Source organism: Oncorhynchus keta, chromosome 22, assembly GCF_023373465.1.
Source record: "Oncorhynchus keta strain PuntledgeMale-10-30-2019 chromosome 22, Oket_V2, whole genome shotgun sequence".
NCBI classification, from domain to species: Eukaryota; Metazoa; Chordata; class Actinopteri; order Salmoniformes; family Salmonidae; genus Oncorhynchus; species Oncorhynchus keta.
In genome coordinates, this window is record NC_068442.1 from 42120322 (window position 1) to 42133446 (window position 13125).

The 13125-nt window shown below is 40.5% G+C and overlaps 1 protein-coding gene across 2 annotated transcripts in view; it reads right to left on the minus strand.

Moving 5' to 3' along the window:
• The window catches only part of LOC118372587 (rab GTPase-activating protein 1-like), a 142575-nt gene extending 131842 nt beyond the window's left edge, over nucleotides 1–10733 (minus strand). For both annotated transcript variants that reach the window (XM_052475260.1, XM_052475259.1), the window contains exon 1: nucleotides 10570–10733. The gene's annotated coding sequence lies outside the window, so the exon portion shown is untranslated. The remainder of the gene's footprint in view (nucleotides 1–10569) is intronic.
• Between the last annotated feature and the right edge of the window lie 2392 nt (nucleotides 10734–13125).

The window sequence follows — 13125 nt, forward strand, 5'->3', positions numbered from 1 at the left end:
AGTCATTCCAAAAACCAGGCAAGGGAAAGGGCTATGTAGGGAAATGTTGAACCATGTCCTTGGATTGGAAAATTCAAATATAGCCTAAAGCTTTTCAAGACTACAAGCCTTGGTCTCACGCTGTAGTAATGACCTTAGATGGCTAGAAAGAATAGCAGAGCTGTTCTCATAACTGGGCAAGCACAAAGACCTTCTTCCGAAGATAAATGTACCTTCAATTTCAGCAGACACAGCGACCGTCAGGAGTTGCTAGTAGCCTGGTAGAGGCACTACTTGGTTGCTTTAGTGCTAACACAAGTTTGCTAGCCAGTATCCACCTACGCTAACAGTTTGAATGGAACATGTGGAGTAGGTGAACCTACATGTAGTGAGGGTCACTGACTCCTATCGGCGAAAAACCACAGCACACACCCAGTTTCCCACTGAAGCAACAGACAGTCATGTGCTCCCATCACACTCCCGTAGGGCAATGAATCCATTCAGGATGTGCCTATTGGATGGTTCAAGTTAACTCCTGAAAATGTCAATCTTACAGAATCACATACATGTTCCTATCTCATTTAATATAAGGAATTTGAAATTATTTATACTTCTACTTTTGATACTTAAGTACATTTTAGCAATTCTGTTTACTTTTGATACTTAAGTATATTTTAAAACAAATACTTTTAGACTTTTACTCAAGTAGTATTTTACTGGGTGACTTAACGTAATAGAAAATTACTAAAGTATCTTTACATTTACTCAAGTATGACAATTAACCACCACTGGATGTGCCTGGTGGTTATAGCATTTATTTCACATGACCGATCAATTTAGACAAGCGTGTTTGGGTAAGTGTGAATTAATACTTTAAAATATTCTATATCTGGATACTTTCTGTTTACCTGGAATTTTTCCTTATTGTAGGCCACTACCACTTTTAGTCTTAATCTTTACTACACTATTCACTGCTGAGCACATGACCTCACATGTGAATCCTTAAAGAGATGGGTGGGGCTGGCTTAAGAGGGTGTGAACAATGCTGAATAGGTGTAGACAAAGGAGAGCTCTTCAGTAGGTACTTAAACGTTCAAAAGGCCCTTTTCTCAAAAGTGAGTTTTACAAGTTTATCAACTTTCAAAGCAGAATTACTTTCCCATTGTTCCTCAAAAATGCAAAGTATGACATACTATTTTGTAGCTCTGAGTCTCTACTTCTATCCAATGTAAAAAAAAAAAAATAAACACCATGTCAAATGTTGCTACATAAGACTGAATGCAGGTGCACCTGCAAGGTACAGATCTGTCGTGAGTCGGGAGGATTAAAAGTAGGGTCTCCCCTCCTCACAGAAAAAAAAACATTAGGAACACCACCATGGAAAACAGTGGCCATTTTTAATTGAGGACCTGTCAGTGGGACTGTGGTCAGAGAAGGGGGCTCATCACCATTAGGGTTAGCAGAGGAGATTTCGCAAATCATTCAGGGAGATCATTACAGAGGGTTGCTGGGTACCCATGTGGTAAGGAAAAGGGGGACATTGTGGCAAGTGGTGGAAGTTGGCTACCGCAAACGTTTCCATAAATCTCTTTGACCAACATCACGCAGTCTTTTTATTGTGATTTGTTTCAACGTGTTCTTTAAAACATCAGAGTGGCGGCCATACGAGTGAGTGATCTTCGGGCTGGGGTTCTTTGTTACGTCATCCTAATCACAGCTCTGACCTAGCTTTGATTCTAAGCTCTTTGAGCAAATTAAAAGTCTTCATCAGCTCTCCAGTTACAGATCATACATCTTCAAATCTAATCATTGTATTGGTCACGTACAAATATTTTGCAGATGTTATCGCAGGTGCAGCAACATGCTTGTGTTTCTAGCACCAAAAGTGCAGTAATACCTAACAATACTAAATTAATACAACATTAAAAAAATATGATATGATGGGGTGTATAGACATGGACAGTATATGAATAGAAAAGGTGTCTTCAGAACGCACACTCCAAGATAGGCCTAGTTAAACATTTCCTGTTCTTCCACTTGTTCGTCCGTGTGTGGTTAACTTTTTCACACATATTTACCAACACAATCATCACTGCACAGTAGTCATGAGCTATCTCGAGGGTCAAATGTAGCCTACTGGTATGCTACAGGCCTAGGCCAGGTTTCCCAGATAGGCAGACCGAGGGCCAAATTCATCCCGGGGTTGATTGTATTTGGCCCCCCAACTTTAATTAAAAAAAGAAAAAACGACATAAGACTGTAAAGTCTCCAGGAAATCGGCTCAAGTGATTTAAACTTAGGAAATCTGTTCCCGAGTATTGCCACGCATAAAAAGAGGCATACGTGATCATATCCCAAATTAATCAGGGATTTAAATAAATCAGTTTGTCAAATTGGGGCGGCAGGGTAGCCTAGTGATTAGAGAGTTGGACTAGTAACCGGAAGGTTGCAAGTTCAAACCCCCTCTGTCGTTCTGCCCCTGAACAGGCAGTTAACCCACTGTTCCTAGGCAGTCATTGAAAATAAGAATTTGTTCTTAACTGACTTTCCTAATTAAATACAAGTAAAAAAATAAATAAATACTATCCGTTTGGAATTCTTGCAATCAATTTGCAGTGTACAAATGATTTCTAACTATGTCCCCTCTCATTTTTGGTGCACTGAGCAACATTTGAGCCTTGGGAGCGGAAACTTTAACATTGTGAACATTTTGTGCAACTTCAGGCGCAACTTATAGTGAAGACTGAGGCTGTAGCCTTACAGTTTGACAGTAGCCAATCTTGGCTATTTGTCCATAATGTAGGCCTACCAACACAACCAACGGAGCAAATCCCATAACATTTTCACGTGGAAATAGAAATCAAAAGCTATGATATAGTCTACAATAGCCGATACGTGACCAATTTAAGGAAACTAGGCGTATGGTCGCGGGTCACTACTTCACACGAGAGCTATTTGAACGTATTCTGTGTTTAATATCAAAATGCATTTTTTGGCAGAAATGCCTTCTGGATCATGTGAACTTTCATGTGCCTTAATAACAAAATTGTCTGTCAAAAAAACAGCAACCTTCCCGCTAGCCATGATTGGCTGAGATAATGAGTGGACTGGACCTTCCGAGAAATGAGTTTGGATTGGTCTGCCATATAGCACCCTTTGTTTACTTGAGCTAGTCAGTATGTGTATGTAATCCTGTATAATGCTGCTTATATATATATATATATTGCATAGGAGAACTGCAAAAGTGTTGCTCTCCACTTTCTGGAGGACTGAGTTTTGAAATCAGTGGAATTAGAGTATGATAGCTAAGGAGATGGAGAAAATACCTCTCTGGATTACATCTTCAAACTAAGTGCAACCATGGCTTCAGTGACAGGGAGAAGTATCCAACCATGATGTATACAGGTAAGATAGTCTAGCAAGCTACATGTTCAGATATTACACATTTATAATTTTGACAAAGTCATTTTCATTTCAAGTTAAAGTGTACTGTTAGCTAACGTTAGCTGGCTGGCTCGCAAGCTAATGTTACGTGTATGATCTTATTATTTGTTTCTCAGATTAATTTGCTTGGCTAGTTATACCCTAATGTTAGCTAGCTAACATTGAACCTGGTTGGTTAACTACCTGCAGATTCACGCAGGGTAGTAACTTCATGAGTTGGGAGTATGGTTCATTTACCAAGCTAGCTAGAAGTCTTAGCAAAAGACTCCACTATGCAAGTGTCCATTTTAATAGAATTTCACTGCGACAACTGTTAGCTTGGGTGCTTGACTTCTGTTTTGATCCGAGCATTCTGTCCTCCCTTAAAGATGGGTGGAGCTAAAGCTTGAGGGTGTGAACGATTCTGAATGGGTGTAGACAAAGAGCTCTCCAGTAGGTACCAAAATATTCATAGGCTGTTTTCTCAAAAGTGAGGTTAAGTTTATCAACTCCCCACTGTTCATGATATACCAATTAGTAGCTCTATGTCTCTACTTTTATTCAATGTAAAAAAAAAAGACATTTTGCTACATAAGAACTAATCAAGGAGATCAGTCACATATGCGGTATTCTTAACGTTTTTACATTATGAAGGCCTTGACATGAATATGTTTTTACTTGGTCCCATTCTGTTAAGTCAAATTGTTGACTTTAAATTGCAAGAAACCACTCTACTAAATAAAATGTAATATTACCATACAAATTATTAGACAAACTCAGCAAAAAAAGAAAAATCATCCCTCTCAACTGCGTTTCTTTTCAGCAAACTTAACATGTGTAAATATTTGTATTATCATAAGATTGAACAACTGATCCAAACTGAAAGTTCCACAGACATGTGACTAACAGAAATTGAATAATGTGTCCCTGAACAAAGGGGGGCAAAATCAAAAGTAACAGTCAGTATCTGGTGTGGCAACCAGATGCATTAAGTACCGCAGTGCATCTCCTCCTCATGGACTGCACCAGATTTGCCAGTTCTTGCTGTGAGATGTTACCCCACTCTTCTACCAAGGCACCTGCAAGTTCCCAGACATATCTGGGGGGGAAAGACCCTAAGCCCTCACCCTCACCCTCCGATCCAACAGGTCCCAGACGTGCTCAATGGGATTGAGATCCGGGTTCTTTCCTGGCCATGGCAGAACACTGACATTCCTGTCTTGCAGGAAATCCCGCACAGAACGAGCAGTATGGCTGGTGGCATTGTCATGCTGGAGGGTCATGTCAGGATGAACCTGCGGGAAGGGTACCACATGAGGGAGGAGGATGTCTTCCCTGTAACGCACAGTGTTGAGATTGCCTGCAATGACAACAAGCTCAGTCCGATGATGCTGTGACACACCGCCCCAGACCATGACGGAACCTCCACCTCCAAATTGATCCCGCTCCAGAGTACAGGCCTCGGTGTAACGCTCATTCCTTCGTCAATAAATGCGAATCAGACCATCACCCCTTATGAGACAAAACCATGACTCGTCAGTAAAGGGCACTTTTTGCTAGTCCTGTCTGGTCCAGCAATGGTGGATTTGTGTTCGTAGGTGAAGTTGTTGCCGGTGATGTCTGGTGAGGACCTGCCGTACAATAGGCCTACAAGCCCTCAGTCCAGCCTCAGCCTATTGCGGACAGTCTGAGCACTGATGGAGGGATTGTGAGTTCCTGGTGTAACTCGGGCAGTTGTTATTGCCATCCTGTAGCTGTCCCGCAGGTGTGATGTTCGGATGTACCGATCCTGTGCAGGTGTTATTACATGTGGTCTGCCACTGCGAGGACGATCAGCTATCCATCCCGTCTCCCTGTAGAACTGTCTTAGGCGTCTCACAGTACCAATTTAGCAATTTATTGACCACATCAGCAGCCCTCATGTTCCTTGCAGCCTTCCCAAGGCACATTCACGCAGGTGAGCAGGGACCCTGGGCATCTTTCTTCTGGTGTGTTTCAGAGTCAGTAGAAAGGCCTCTTTAGTGTTTTAAGTTTTCATAACTGTGACCTTAATTGCCTACCGTCTGTAAGTTGTTAGTGTCTTAACGACCGTTCCACAGGTGCATGTTCATTAATTGTTTATGGTTCATTGAACAAAAATGGAAAGCAGTGGTTAAACCCTTTACAATGAAGATCTGTGAAGTTATTTGGATTTTTTACAAATGATCTTTGAAAGACAAGGTCCTGAAAAAGGGACATTTTTTTTTGCTGAGTTTAGTAGGCTACCCCTCTGCCTATTGACCTATTTACATATTCAAGCCTGTCTCAAAATACAACACTGTCCCTTTAATTAAGACATAAGCTTTTTACCTGACTGGCTTTTCAAAGACAACTTAAAAATATTGCTTACATGTTTTGTGCTCTTGTAGGAAGCAGTAAATCCCCATTGCTGCCCTATGCTTATCTATAACTGGACTAATAACTAGCCAATAATATCAACAAATTCACACATGTGCAGCTCTGAACTGAAACGCGCATTCACTTGCGGGACATTGACAGTTTGTTGCATTGAAAAGGAAGCTGATATAATGTTGATTCGATCACAGAAGAAACATTGATCAATATATTTCAGCCCACAGCTGAATGTAATTTGGGACCCCTGCCATGGGCTAAATATTGCACAACAAATCTAGAATTTCTCCCTACAGCGTGGGCTATATTTAAGCTGGGTGTGGTGACGGAAATGAGCAAGTCAACAGACCTTACAACATACGACAATACTGATGCAATTTAACTGACCTAACTGGGCGTGTGCATAAGCTACCTTTTACCGTCTGCCTTACAGGAGAAACTGGCAACTTGTACTGCCCAAATAAGACAAACACTCTGAAACCTGACCCTTTATCCAGTTATCACACCCTAGGCCAATTACACGCACAAAAAAGAGGCTATTCATCAGAGGAAAATAAACAGTCCACCCTGTACTTAAACCTACAATAAACTATAGTCTAGCTAAACACAATAGTAAAACCTGCACACATTGGCGCATCCATCGAAAACAACTGAGCTGACCTGTTGAGGTCCCTCAAGGCAAGTCTGAATCATTAGGTGGGGCAAAAACTTCACATTTCCTTGCCTTGCATCTCCTTCCAGTTGATGGGTGAACGGCTGTCTACAGCCAGGGGCTATAACATCATAGGCTAGCTGCTAGGATACAGCAAATTTCCTGCCTCTGGGAAATAAGTCTCAGTGTGGTAGGGTACACACAGGCCCGTCACTGATGCATGGCTTGACACAGGCTTTGACTAAGCACGCATCCTCTAGTCCAGTGTTTCCAACTCCGGTCCTCCAGTACATGTTGTGGCCGGACAAACTCACCTGATTCAACTCAATGATTAGTTGACTAATAGAATCAGGTGTGCTTGTCAGAGGCCAAAACATGTACCGTTGGGGGTTCTGGAGGACTGGAGTTGGGAAACACTGCTCTAATCTAGCACACATTGGTGAGAAACCACAGAATGAAAGATGAACCGCAATTGCTGTCTCTGCCTGGCCGGTTCCCCTCTTTCCACTGGGATTTTCTGCCTCTAACCCTATTACAGGGGCTGAGTTACTGGCTTACTGGGGCTCTTACATACCATCCCTGGGAGGGGTGCGTCACTTGAGTGGGTTGAGTCACTGATGTGATCTTCCTGTCTGGATTCTCTCTTTCTTTCAGAGGACCTGAGCCCTAGGACCATGCCTCAGGACTACCTGACATGATGACTCCTTGCTGTCCCCAGTCCACCTGGCCGTGCTGCTGCTCCAGTTTCAACTGTTCCTCCTTATTATTATTGAACCATGCTGGTCATTTAAGAACATTTAAACATCTTGGCCATGTTCTGTTATAATCTCCACCCGGCACAGCCAGAAGAGGACTGGCCACCCCACATAGCCTGGTTCCTCTCTAGGTTTCTTCCTAGGTTTTGGCATTTCTAGGGAGTTTTTCCTAGCCACTGTGCTTCTACACCTGCATTGCTTGCTGTTTGGGGTTTTAGGCTGGGTTTCTGTACAGCACTTTGAGATATCAGCTGATGTACAAAGGGCTATTTAAATCAATTTGATTTGATTTTGATTTGAAAGGGTAAAAAAAACATTTGGTGCCCTGCATGAACCTTTCTTCTCTAAGCAATTCTGAAAATATTGTTCTTCCAATGAATACCGAACACTACTTCTACTAGGCTAGAAGCCCATGTACTCATTTGTTTATTTAACTAGGCAAGTCAGTTAAGAACAAATTATTATTTAACAATAAATGACAGTCCACCCTGGTCAAACCCTCCCCTAACCTGGATGACACTGGGCCATTTGTGCACCGCCAGATCATGGCCAGTTGTGATACAGCCCGGGATCCAACCAGGGTCTGTAGTGACACCTCTTGCACTGAGATGCAGTGCCTTAGAACTTTGCGCCGCTCATAAACAGCATAATACTAGGGTGGCATATTTTGCTTAAGTTTTAAGCGAGGTTACATCATGTTGAGACGCCCCAACTAATTAGTCTGTTCAGCTGGTTTGCACAAAATGTTCAGTCTGTCTGCTCATGACTGCATAACATATTATACAGTATTCCTTTGCCAAAGTTAGGTTATTTAAGACAAAACCTTGAGTTGTATGTCTATCTCAATGTGTATGTGTGTGTCTCTCTCACACACACACACACACACACACACACACACACTGCAAATGTGGACTTAAAATGCAAATAGGGCTGGGCAATATATATCACAACATTTTTCACAGTATTTTATGTTTTTTAATAAAACAGTTCTAAATTAGATTTATAAGTAGTGCATGACCTCAGGGTGGCAACATACATTCTAAGTGATTTCAATGAGTCTTTCTCCATTCTGGTTGTTTTATACGGTTCAATCCAATTTCCACATCAAAAAAATTCAGCATTTTCATCCATTTCCTGCACTCATCGCAACAAGGTTGTCAAACATTTATTTGCATCTGACCATGTAGACAGAGTGAACGGCAAATGCCGGTGACTGATCAATCAACAACTGCTCTCCTTGAGTGACAGCGGGTGAGGGAAGCGGAACGCAAGAGAGAGAGAGACGACTCAAATAGCAAAACAGAGTAAACATGTATTTTTTTTACGGACGTTACATGCATAGGAGTGGCGTATCACATATAACAAACATTGAAATACTGGTGTAGAAGAATAGAAGGTAATGTAAAACCCAAACCAGCCTGTGCATTAATACTAGTAAAAAGTCAAATATGCCGCCCTGTCCCAAATGCAAACATCAGGTGCTTTATTAGGAAAAGGGAGACCTAGTCCGTTTCACAACGGAATGCGTTCAACCCGAAACGAGTCTTCCACATTAAACCCAACCGCTTTGAATCCATTACGTCTCGATCATACAGAGTGCAATTGCATTTCGGTACACTAGAAGTACATTCATTTCCAATGGAACGCTGCGTTTGCCTTGCAGCATCGCGTTCTGTGTGTCTCATAAGTTGGCTTTATCTAAAGTATGCATAAAACTGTATGCCTAGACGTCTTGACAGAAATGGTAGCAGAAAGTGAATGTTATACTTTTGTTGCACACATATCCAGATGATGCTGCGTACCATTTTGCGCAATTACTATCGGTGTGATCAAGGTGTTAGTGCGAAGCAACAGTACAGAAGCTGCGCTGCACTACAGTAAACAACTCCACTACCGTATCTGTTCCTCTGATAAAACGTCATTGTAAAACTTCACCAGGTTGTGAAATAAGGTTGTTTGCACTACCCGAGTCAGGGTGCTGAGGTAAGCTGGGTTTCTCAACTCCACGATATGTACATCTCTATGGATTTGGGTTGCTAGTACTGTGGGATGAGCGTACCTCCCACTACATCAAGTCGCTGTCAGTCGATACGAGGAAACAGTTGTATTTACAAGTATGAATTTCAGCAAACAAAGGCACGCAGCTAGAGGACAAACATAGGTACACAGCCAGGGTTTAAGAACTTACATTTATCAACTGACTGCGACTCAATAGTCAAGAGGTTAATTCCGCCCACAGTCGCATCTGTTCAACTCCATTGATGTGTCAACTTAAAATTACATTCCTAAACAGACCTTTTTTTGCAGGTATAGTGCATTTAGACAATCGAGCCAGATACCATCAATGTACAGAAATGGATCCTGCAAGTGAACTCTAACTAATTATAGATGGGTGCGGCCACAATCCACATTTTTTAGGATATAAGCTGTCAACATTCGTGTCCAGTTTGTTCATTTCACACTATCCCTAACAGTCCAGAATCAATTTCCTACCAACGTATGAGCCGATACTATCAGACCTCGAATCAGTGATATGGAAACTGCAAGCCTCACCAGTGTCACGTAAATGGATAATAAGGTCCAACTGAGATGAAGTAACTGAAAAGCAAGTTACTGGTTAGCTAGCAAGTTAATCAATCAATCAATCAAATGGTTCTGTGCTGGTCAGGTTCTGCTCTTTCCCCACCTCTACAATCCCCTCAAACAGTGTTTACATAAACTATGCACAAGCTAAATACTGTTACAACATACGAAATGCATTATTTGTAGTTAATAGTTAACTAGTTATAGTAGCAGAGTTCACTCAACGTATCTAAAATAGAGCTACCTAGTTAAGTTACCGCGATTACAATGGTAGTTAAGAAAAACGGTAACATACTCTACCAATTACAAAGGAAGGAAAATAACGTTAATTAGCTAGCGAGCCTCTAAAAGCTGACAGGTACTTCATAGTAGAGAAGAATGTGACAAAATGGTAAGCTAACGTAGCTAGCGAGCGAGGTTAACGTCCAAATTATGTATTTGGGTGAACATCAATTATTTAACACCGTTAAACTATCATAAACGAGACTGTAAAACCAGAAATGTCACAACATAACTATGTCACAGCACACATACTGGGCAACAGGAAGTGCCTAAAAGGCCATCTGTAATAGCCATGCTAGTGTGGCTAACACTAGCTAACCTGTTCGCTATGAATCAAAACAGTTCACCCACACCAGATAGAAAGTGGTGCAAGCTCACGCAAGAAATTGTCAGAACAAAGTCTCATAATAACCTAAAAAATGTAAGAAATATCAAATTGTCCTTTTCGTCACACGCAATTGTGGAAGCTGAATGTCTTCAGAAGGTAAATAGCCAACAACTTACTTGTTTAGAGTAAACACCTCCGGATAAATAGCAAACGTTAACTGTCAAGTTGCAGCAGCCGCGCACACTCACGGCTCCTCCGCGAGCCCCACTGGTCCGTGCGCGTTCACGGCGCAGTCACCCTGGTTCTATCAGAGAGGAAGAGATAAAGAGAGGTCGACGAAATATGTGTCTCCCTCCAGCAGGTGGCGTGTTATCGCCCACCAAGCAAGTCTATTTTCTATGGAGGTCAATGAGTGTCGAATTTGGTCCCCTAGAAATTGCATGGCTTATTTCCTACATCAGGTTTATTTGTTTGAATAGAATGCTTAGGTTGTTACGATTTTTTTTATATACATATTTTATATATATTTGTATTATAACATTTCAAATTACAATACGATACAAACATATGTATTTCTTTTCTGAAGAAACATAAAATGCATTACAAGTAAATTACTGATTTAAGTAGGACACCTGACATCCCCTTAGAACACGTGACATTCTTTAACTTTGAGGGGAACATGTATTTATATTGATTTATATTGAACTTATATTTATATTGGATTGATGATGCTATTTATTGGCCAATGAAAGGTTTTGTAGCCACCGGTCGGCCAATTCTACAGTATTTCAATTAAATATTTAAAGGACAAAATTGCATGTATTTAAGTATTGTTTTGCTGTAGTGGGGACAGTAACATTAGTCATCTCAAAATGTTCTTGTTTTATTTGTATATTTAGCTCACATAATATATTTAAAGTATGCATTAAGGTGTCTGTAATAGACTAAACATGGCAATATCAAATGTAGACGTTAATAAATTCCTTTCTATAGCTTCCAAAATATTTTTTATAACGGTGGGGGAGTGCCAAGATGGAGGCACGGTGACTTCGAAACATCGCCCCCTATCTGTCATCTCCAGTGTATATTTAAATCAACGCCCCCTATCTGTCATCTCCAGTGTATATTTAAATCAACGCCCCCTATCTGTCATCTCCAGTGTATATTTAAATCAACGCCCCCTATCTGTCATCTCCAGTGTATATTTAAATCAATGCCCCCTATCTGTCATCTCCAGTGTATATTTAAATCAACGCCCCCTATCTGTCATCTCCAGTGTATATTTAAATCAACGCCCCCTATCTGTCATCTCCAGTGTATATTTAAATCAATGCCCCCTATCTGTCATCTCCAGTGTATATTTAAATCAACGCCCCCTATCTGTCATCTCCAGTGTATATTTAAATCAACGCCCCCTATCTGTCATCTCCAGTGTATATTTAAATCAACGCCCCCTATCTGTCATCTCCAGTGTATATTTAAATCAACGCCCCCTATCTGTCATCTCCAGTGTATATTTAAATCAACGCCCCCTATCTGTCATCTCCAGTGTATATTTAAATCAACGCCCCCTATCTGTCATCTCCAGTGTATATTTAAATCAACGCCCCCTATCTGTCATCTCCAGTGTATATTTAAATCAACGCCCCCTATCTGTCATCTCCAGTGTATATTTAAATCAATGCTTGCTTTTATTGCTCTCATTTGATTTGATTCTGGGAGACAAAGGATGGTGGTGTGATATAATTTATTAATTGTAACATTTTTGGTTAAATATGAAACTGAAAGTTGGAAAATGCTTCAGACAATTGCAATACATTGTTGTTACATCCATTAAATTGGAAGTTGCTTATGGGCTTGTTTTTAGCTACTTTGAGCAGGGTGTGTGTGTGTGTGTGTGTGTGTGTGTGTGTGTGTGTGTGTGTGTGTGTGTGTGTGTGTGTGTGTGTGTGTGTGTGTGTGTGTGTGTGTGTGTGTGTGTGTGTGTACAATATGGACAACAAATATATTTCAAGCAGTTATAAATCTTTAATTGTCACAAGGTAACAATGTGAGATGTATATATTTTTTTCTCTTTTAATATTTCATAGTATTTTTTTAAAAATGGTTAGTTATTTTATGAATAACCTAAACCAACAGGAATTCAATATGAAAATGTATTCTTATGGGGCATGTAATTCGGTTGATATTCTCAATTGAAATGTTTTGTCTTGGTTCGGATTTAAATTGACAGATTTATAGAAGCTTTTGAACAGACACACATTTTTCACCCCTTTTTAAAGAGCAAATAAACACTAGAAACAACGCCCTAACACACAACTGCTTTTTCATGAACAATCATTTTATAACAGCTTCCTTCTTCAATCTACATCTTACAGCATTTTTTCCAATATATGCATTCCTTTATTTAATGTTGGACAAAAATACAAGTACAAGACTTGCACTGGTGAAAAAAACCTGTAACATCGAATCAAAAGTGTAAGGACTTAATAGACACATGTATGTTTCTGTTGGTATCGTTGTATCCATATGAGCATTGCTGTTGTCACAGGTATGATAGGGCTTTTCAGCTCTATACAGAAGTAGCTGATGGGGGTGCTTTAAGAATCATTAATATCACCCCTATCATACATGTCTGTCATTTTTTTGCTGTTTCACACTAAAACATAAAAAGACACCTGGGCAAAATAATATCCTACATGGCAAAGCAATGTTGTCTAATAATTGGTTAA